Source organism: Neolamprologus brichardi, chromosome 3, assembly GCF_056152115.1.
Source record: "Neolamprologus brichardi isolate AB-2024 chromosome 3, ASM5615211v1, whole genome shotgun sequence".
NCBI lineage: Eukaryota > Metazoa > Chordata > Actinopteri > Cichliformes > Cichlidae > Neolamprologus > Neolamprologus brichardi.
This window is the reverse complement of record NC_142106.1, coordinates 36,669,729-36,677,171: the sequence shown is the minus strand read 5'-3', so window position 1 is coordinate 36,677,171 and position 7,443 is coordinate 36,669,729. Positions and strand designations below refer to the sequence as shown.

At 42.6% G+C, this 7,443-nt stretch overlaps 1 pseudogene; it reads right to left on the bottom strand.

Annotated features, from left to right (window-relative positions):
• Nucleotides 1–1,195: 1,195 nt before the first annotated feature.
• LOC118455472 (uncharacterized) lies at nucleotides 1,196–7,187 on the bottom strand (annotated as a pseudogene).
• Between the last annotated feature and the right edge of the window lie 256 nt (nucleotides 7,188–7,443).

Sequence of the window (7,443 nt, the reverse complement as noted above, 5' to 3'; positions counted from 1 at the left end):
TCCCAGGGGAGGTGTGAAGGCCCAATACCTCTCCCCGTCCGCCATATGTGGTGTTGTTGCGTGCTGTTCTAAAGTGCATTTAAAACACAGGAGTGGCATGGTGCTTTCGCCCAGAAAAATACAAAATACAGTTTGTTCAAAATTGCTTTAGCATTCATGAAAGCTCCGGTTCTCAAAGTTCCTTGAATCCATTTCACTTTACCCACCTAAATTGAAAAACATCACAGGAGACAGTGTAAATTTCTCATAGATTATGTATTGTGGTTATTGTAACTTTCTTACAGAAAATGTAACAATTGAAAGACATGTCACAGAATATAAATCTTATTATAATTATACAACTATATAAAGAAAAGTGCCAGTAGATCTACTTTCTACTGTCAACATCCTATTGTCTAAATTACCGAACTAACAGATACGTAAGCAGAGCGAACATGAGAGCACCCGAATGCAGGCATCAATAATGCAGCGTAATGAAATAATCTCCCGATCTCTGCGAAAGTTATAAACTGCCTCCGGAACCCAGTTATGGTACAAAAAAATCTATTCCACAAAAATAGTGATGCAGTTCAGCCTTTTTTTTAACGCTCAGCCGAGCCTTCTCTGTTGCTGTGTGGAGCAGCCTGTGTCAGTCACATATTTCACACTTCACTCACTCATCCGCCATGCACTGTGGTCTCATAAGAAAACTCAGCTTTTTGATATAAAATTTATGTGTATATATATATGTGTGTGTGAACTTAAAACATATAATTTACAAGCATTTGGAAATTATAAAAAAGACCTGTTGTTTCTATATATCTTTTCATGTTTAGTCTTTTTTCTAAATGAAAGAATAACAGTTAACAGACATGTAGGTTCTTGAGATGACTGTTAGTGTGGTTTAGTGCCATATAAATAAAACTGAACTGAACAGCATAAACTGCCAAGCCTCTAAGATACAGAAGAAACCATATATTTTGTCCCTGTATCCTCGAGTCAGATTTTCTATTTATAATTCAATTAATGGGGTACATTTGTACAGACAAAATAAGTCTGTGTCATTTTGTTCATTTCGGGGTCATTCCCACCCAGAAATATTTTCATATTGACAAACATACCAAATGTATTCTTCCTCAATTAAATAATAATAAATAAAGAGTTGCAGTGAAAGAGATCATCTTCTGCAAGCCATTCATACGGAATAGCACAGATGCTATTGCTGGCTTGATAGAACCCATAATAGCAGCACCAGGGGGAAAACAGTGCTGGAATTAATCTTGTGGCATACTCCACTTGAAGCTGTAGTTGCAGTAGATGTAGTAGTTGTTGCACTAGGTGTAGTTGTTGGTACAACAGTTGTAGTAGTTGATGCAGCAGCTGCGGTAGAAAAAATGTACAAAACATTTTTAACCAAGTCACTCTAAAACATTTGAGACTTTTTGATTAAACATCATGAAATGTTACTTACTTGTGTCACTGACATTGATGGAGGCCAATTCAATGTCAAAGTCTGTAACATTTAAGGCTGTACTGTTCAAAACATTTCTAATCTCGGTGTTGTTTGGTACAGATGAATTTACAAACCGAAGTTCCATGTTGTTTATGACTGATCCTTGACTGTAAATGCAGAGACAAAAATTATAGTTTGGAATATTTAGGGCTCTTAATGTTATATGTCAAAATACTGAAATTGGTAGGTAATACTGAAATTACCTGAAGCTCACAACATCCAAGGCAACAAATGATGAACCGAATGCACTTTTGTAAACAGGTTCTAGCTGCAGATACAAAGGAGATTTTATTTCATTTTATTTTGTTACACACATTAAAACTATGTTTCTATTTAAATTTTACAGTAAAATATGACAGGAGACTAATGAGCAACTGATCCCTACAGTGAGTAGTTATGGTGGCTTAGTCTAAAGATTGGCTTGCTATATTAATTTTACACTCTACCTGTTGCCCAATAGTTTAACATGTTTCCTTAGAGCAGAGATAGGAAATTCATATTTCACAAGGAGCCACATGAGAATATAGATTCAAACCCAAGACTGTCCTGCTGTGAGGCAGCAGTGATAACTACCATGCCATTGTGCTGCCCTTTCCAAATAAACATTGTAAACAAAATATTTTGTTGGAAAAAAAAATTCAGAAATTTTAAATTTAAGTAGTTTTATAACTTCATTGGGTTTTTAAGTGTTTTATCTATCTTCTAGTGAGAGAAATGTAGTGTGTCTTGTCTTGAATAAGTGCTGTAAAGTTAGGTTGAGTGCCTCAGGTGGAAATGTGAAAGACAGTTGACAGGAGAGTGAAAAAAGAGAATCTTTATCTGGATTTCTTTAACTACATAGCTGAGAATGTTTGTTCAAATATGAAGGTAGATTCAGTGAGAACCAACATCTTAATAGCTTTTCTGCTTTTAGAGAAGAATAAAAATCCATCAATAATACTGACTTCAAGAGCTCTGCTAGCAGTAAAACAGACTGCAGTTCAATAAATCAATGAGCTGAACATTACCGGATGAATAAAACTTGATTTAAAAAAGGTACTGTTACTTTTAGAGCTTTGCTAGGCTCCCCACTTGACTGGTTATGATCCTTAAACACTGCCTTCTTTCTAATTTCCAAAATCAATGCACACATCTTTACCTCTTAATTCAGTAATAAATGCTTAGAACTCCACATAACCCACCCCCCCCCCACCCCCAAAAAAACCTTCACATTCTGCATCAACTTTTTTAAAATTGCTATTCACCAGGATTTTTGAGAAAGGGAAAGACTTACCTGTGTCTTTATTAATGAAGAGCGATTCTTAAAAGCTTCAGATGATGAATCCAACAAGTCCTTTGTAAAAGTGCTCTGAATGGATCTGAAAACAACAAATCTAGTTGCCAGAGATCTGGCGGTTGTGGCCCCAGATGTGGTTGTTGTTGCTGTTGTTGTACTTATTGAACTGAGAGTGGAAGTTGTTGAAGCTGCTGTGATAGTTATCGGAGCAATTGTGGTAAGAGCTGGACTTGTTGTCGTGGTTGCTGTAGCAGTTGCAATAGTTGCAGATGAGATTATTATTGGAGCTGCAGTGGTGATTGTTTGAGCAGATGTTGTTGTTGCAGCTGTTCTGGTGGTTGTTGGAGCAGTTGTATTTGTGGGTGCAGGGTTAGGGTTAGTTGTTGCAGAAGCATCTGCTGTGGTCGTTGTTTGAGCTGATCTAGTAGTTGTAGGAGCTGATGATATTGTTGTGGAAAGTGCTGTGGTGGTTGTTGGACCAGCTTTTGTCGATGTTGTAGCTGGTGTAGTCATTGTTGTAGATGCTGTAGTAGTTGTTGTAGCAGGTGTGGTAGTAGCTGAAGCTGCTGTGGTGGTTTGAGCTGCTGTAGAAGTTTTTGGTGCTACTGTGGTAGCTGTTATAACTGGTGTAGTAGTGGTTGTTGGAGCTGATGTTGTAGTAGTTGCAGCTGCTGTGGTGGTGTTTACAGCTGATGTTGTCGATGATGTAGCTGGTGTGGTAGCAGTTGTAGCTGCAGTAGTGGTTTGAGATGCTGTAGTAGTTGTTGGAGCTGATGTTGTTGATGTTGTAGCTGGTGTGGTAGCAGTTGTAGCTGCTGTGGTTGTTTGAGCTGCTGTAGTAGTTGTTGGTGCCGCTGTGGTACTTGTTGTAGCTGCTGTAGTGGTTTGAGCTGCTGTAGTAGTTGTTAGAGTTGATGTTGTAGTAGTTGCAGCTGCTGTAGTGGTTGTTGGAGCTGATGTTGTCGATGTTGTAACTGGTGTGGTAGCAGTTGTAGCTGCTGTAGTGGTTTGAGCTGCTGTAGTAGTTGTTGTAGCTGATGTTGCAGTAGTTGCAGCAGCTGTGGTGGTCGTTGGAGCTGATGTTGTTGTAGTTGCAGTAGCTGTGGTGGTTGTTGGAGCTGATGTTGTCAATGTTGTAACTGGTGTGGTAGCAGTTGTAGCTGCAGTAGTGGTTTGAGATGCTGTAGTAGTTGTTGGAGCCGATGTTGTCGATGTTGTAGCTGGTGTGGTAGCAGTTGTAGCTGCTGTGGTTGTTTGAGCTGCTGTAGTAGTTGTTGGTGCCGCTGTGGTACTTGTTGTAGTTGCTGTAGTGGTTTGAGCTACTGTAGTAGTTGTTAGAGTTGATGTTGTAGTAGTTGCAGCTGCTGTAGTGGTTGTTGGAGCTGATGTTGTCGATGTTGTAACTGGTGTGGTAGCAGTTGTAGCTGCTGTAGTGGTTTGAGCTGCTCTAGTAGTTGTTGTAGCTGATGTTGCAGTAGTTGCAGCAGCTGTGGTGGTCGTTGGAGCTGATGTTGTCGATGTTGTAACTGGTGTGGTAGCAGTTGTAGCTGCTGTAGTGGTTTGAGCTGCTGTAGTAGTTGTTGGTGCCGCTGTGGTACTTGTTGTAGCTGATGTAGTGGTTGTTGTAGCTGGTGTTGCAGTAGTTCCAGCGGCTGTGGTTGTTGTTACAGTTGATGTTGTTGATGTTGTACCTGGCGTGGTAGCAGTTGTAGCTGCTGTAGTGGTTTGAGCTGCTGTAGTAGTTGTTGGTGCCGCTGTGGTACTTGTTGTAGCAGCTGTGGTGGTCGTTGGATCTGATGTTGTCGATGTTGTAACTGGTGTGGTAGCAGTTGTAGCTGCTGTAGTGGTTTGAGCTGCTGTAGTAGTTGTTGGTGCCGCTGTGGTACTTGTTGCAGCAGCTGTGGTGGTCGTTGGAGCTGATGTTGTCGATGTTGTAACTGGTGTGGTAGCAGTTGTAGATGCTGTAGTGGTTTGAGCTGCTGTAGTAGTTGTTGTAGCTGGTGTTGCAGTAGTTGCAGCAGCTGTGGTGGTCATTGGAGCTGATGTTGTCAATGTTGTAACTGGTGTGGTAGCAGTTATAGCTGTTGTAGTGGTTTGAGCTGCAGTAGTAGTTGTTGTAGCTGATGTTGCAGTAGTTGCAGCAGCTGTGGTGGTCGTTAGAGCTGATGTTCTCAATGTTGTAACTGGTGTGGTAGCAGTTGTAGCTGCTGTAGTGGTTTGAGCTGCTGTAGTAGTTGTTGGTGCCGCTGTGGTACTTGTTGCAGCAGCTGTGGTGGTCGTTGGAGCTGATGTTGTCGATGTTGTAACTGGTGTGGTAGCAGTTGTAGATGCTGTAGTGGTTTGAGCTGCTGTAGTAGTTGTTGTAGCTGGTGTTGCAGTAGTTGCAGCAGCTGTGGTGGTCATTGGAGCTGATGTTGTCAATGTTGTAACTGGTGTGGTAGCAGTTATAGCTGTTGTAGTGGTTTGAGCTGCAGTAGTAGTTCTTGGTGCCGCTGTGGTACTTGTTGTAGCAGCTGTGGCGGTAGTTGCAGCAGCTGTGGTGGTTGTTGGAGCTGATGTTGTCGATGTTGTAACTGGCGTGGTAGCAGTTGTAGCTGCAGTAGTGGTTTGAGATGCTGTAGTAGTTGTTGGAGCTGATGTTGTCGATGTTGTAGCTGGTGTGGTAGCAGTTGTAGCTGCTGTGGTTGTTTGAGCTGCTGTAGTAGTTGTTGGTGCCGCTGTGGTACTTGTTGTAGCTGCTGTAGTGGTTTGAGCTGCTGTAGTAGTTGTTAGAGTTGTTGTAGCTGATGTTGCAGTAGTTGCAGCAGCTGTGGTGGTCGTTGGAGCTGATGTTGTCAATGTTGTACCTGGCGTGGTAGCAGTTGTAGCTGCTGTAGTGGTTTGAGCTGCTGTAGTAGTTGTTGGTGCCACTGTGGTACTTGTTGTAGCAGCTGTGGTGGTTGTTGGAGCTGATGTTGTCGATGCTGTACCTGGCGTGGTAGCAGTTGTTGCTGCTGTAGTGGTTTGAGCTGCTGTAATAGTTGTTGGTGCTGCTGTGGTACTTGTTGTAGCAGCTGTGGTGGTCGTTGGAGCTGATGTTGTCGATGCTGTACCTGGCGTTGTAGCAGTTGTAGCTGCTGTAGTGGTTTGAGCTGCTGTAGTAGTTGTTGGTGCCGCTGTGGTACTTGTTGTAGCAGCTGTGGTGGTCGTTGGAGCTTATGTTGTCGATGTTGTAACTGGTGTGGTAGCAGTTGTAGCTGCTGTAGTGGTTTGAGCTGCTGTAGTAGTTGTTGTAGCTGGTGTTGCAGTAGTTGCAGCAGCTGTGGTGGTCGTTGGAGCTGATGTTGTCAATGTTGTACCTGGCGTGGTAGCAGTTGTAGCTGCTGTAGTGGTTTGAGCTGCTGTAGTAGTTGTTGGTGCCGCTGTGGTAGTTGTTGTAGCAGCTGTGGTGGTCGTTGGAGCTGATGTTGTCGATGTTGTAACTGGTGTGGTAGCAGTTGTAGCTGCTGTAGTGGTTTGAGCTGCTGTAGTAGTTGTTGTAGCTGATGTTGCAGTAGTTGCAGCAGCTGTGGGGGTCGTTGGAGCTGATGTTGTCAATGTTGTAACTGGTGTGGTAGCAGTTGTAGCTGCTGTAGTGGTTTGAGCTGCTGTAGTAGTTGTTGTAGCTGGTGTTGCAGTAGTTGCAGCAGCTGTGGTGGTTGTTGGAGCTGATGTTGTCGATGTTGTAACTGGCGTGGTAGCAGTTGTAGCTGCAGTAGTGGTTTGAGATGCTGTAGTAGTTGTTGGAGCTGATGTTGTCGATGTTGTAGCTGGCGTGGTAGCAGTTGTAGCTGCTGTGGTTGTTTGAGCTGCTGTAGTAGTTGTTGGTGCCGCTGTGGTACTTGTTGTAGCTGCTGTAGTGGTTTGAACTGCTGTAGTAGTTGTTAGAGTTGTTGTAGCTGATGTTGCAGTAGTTGCAGCAGCTGTGGTGGTCGTTGGAGCTGATGTTGTTGTAGTTGCAGTAGCTGTGGTGGTCGTTGGAGCTGATGTTGTCAATGTTGTAACTGGTGTTGTAGCAGTTGTAGCTGCTGTAGTGGTTTGAGATCCTGTAGTAGTTGTTGGAGCTGATGTTGTCAATGTTGTAGTTGGTGTGGTAGCAGTTGTAGCTGCTGTGGTTGTTTGAGCTGCTGTAGTAGTTGTTGGTGCCGCTGTGGTACTTGTTGTAGCTGCTGTAGTGGTTGTTGTAGCTGGTGTTGCAGTAGTTCCAGCGGCTGTGGTTGTTTTTACAGTTGATGCTGTCGATGTTGTACCTGGCGTGGTAGCAGTTGTAGCTGCTGTAGTGGTTTGAGCTACTGTGGTAGTTGTTGAAGCTGATACTGTCGTCGTCGGTGCTGCAGTGGTTTGAGTTGCTGTAGTAGTTGTGGTGGTTAGGATTTGTCCCACCGTTATTGGACTTTGCATTGCTGTGGTTTTTAAATAACATTATAGACAGTGATCATTATGTATGCATAGATGTAGTATCTAGTTATGGTTTTTGAAATTAACATTTTTTTTTTATGATGTTGTTATGACAAACATAAACCACATGAATCTCTCCCGTCCATCTCTACCTTAAAACAAGTTCAGTGTCATCAATCCAATGCTCCAACAGTTTATCCAATTTTTTCAGCTTTTTATGTTTTTGATATAAATTGCAATCAATCTAAAGTAATCTCCC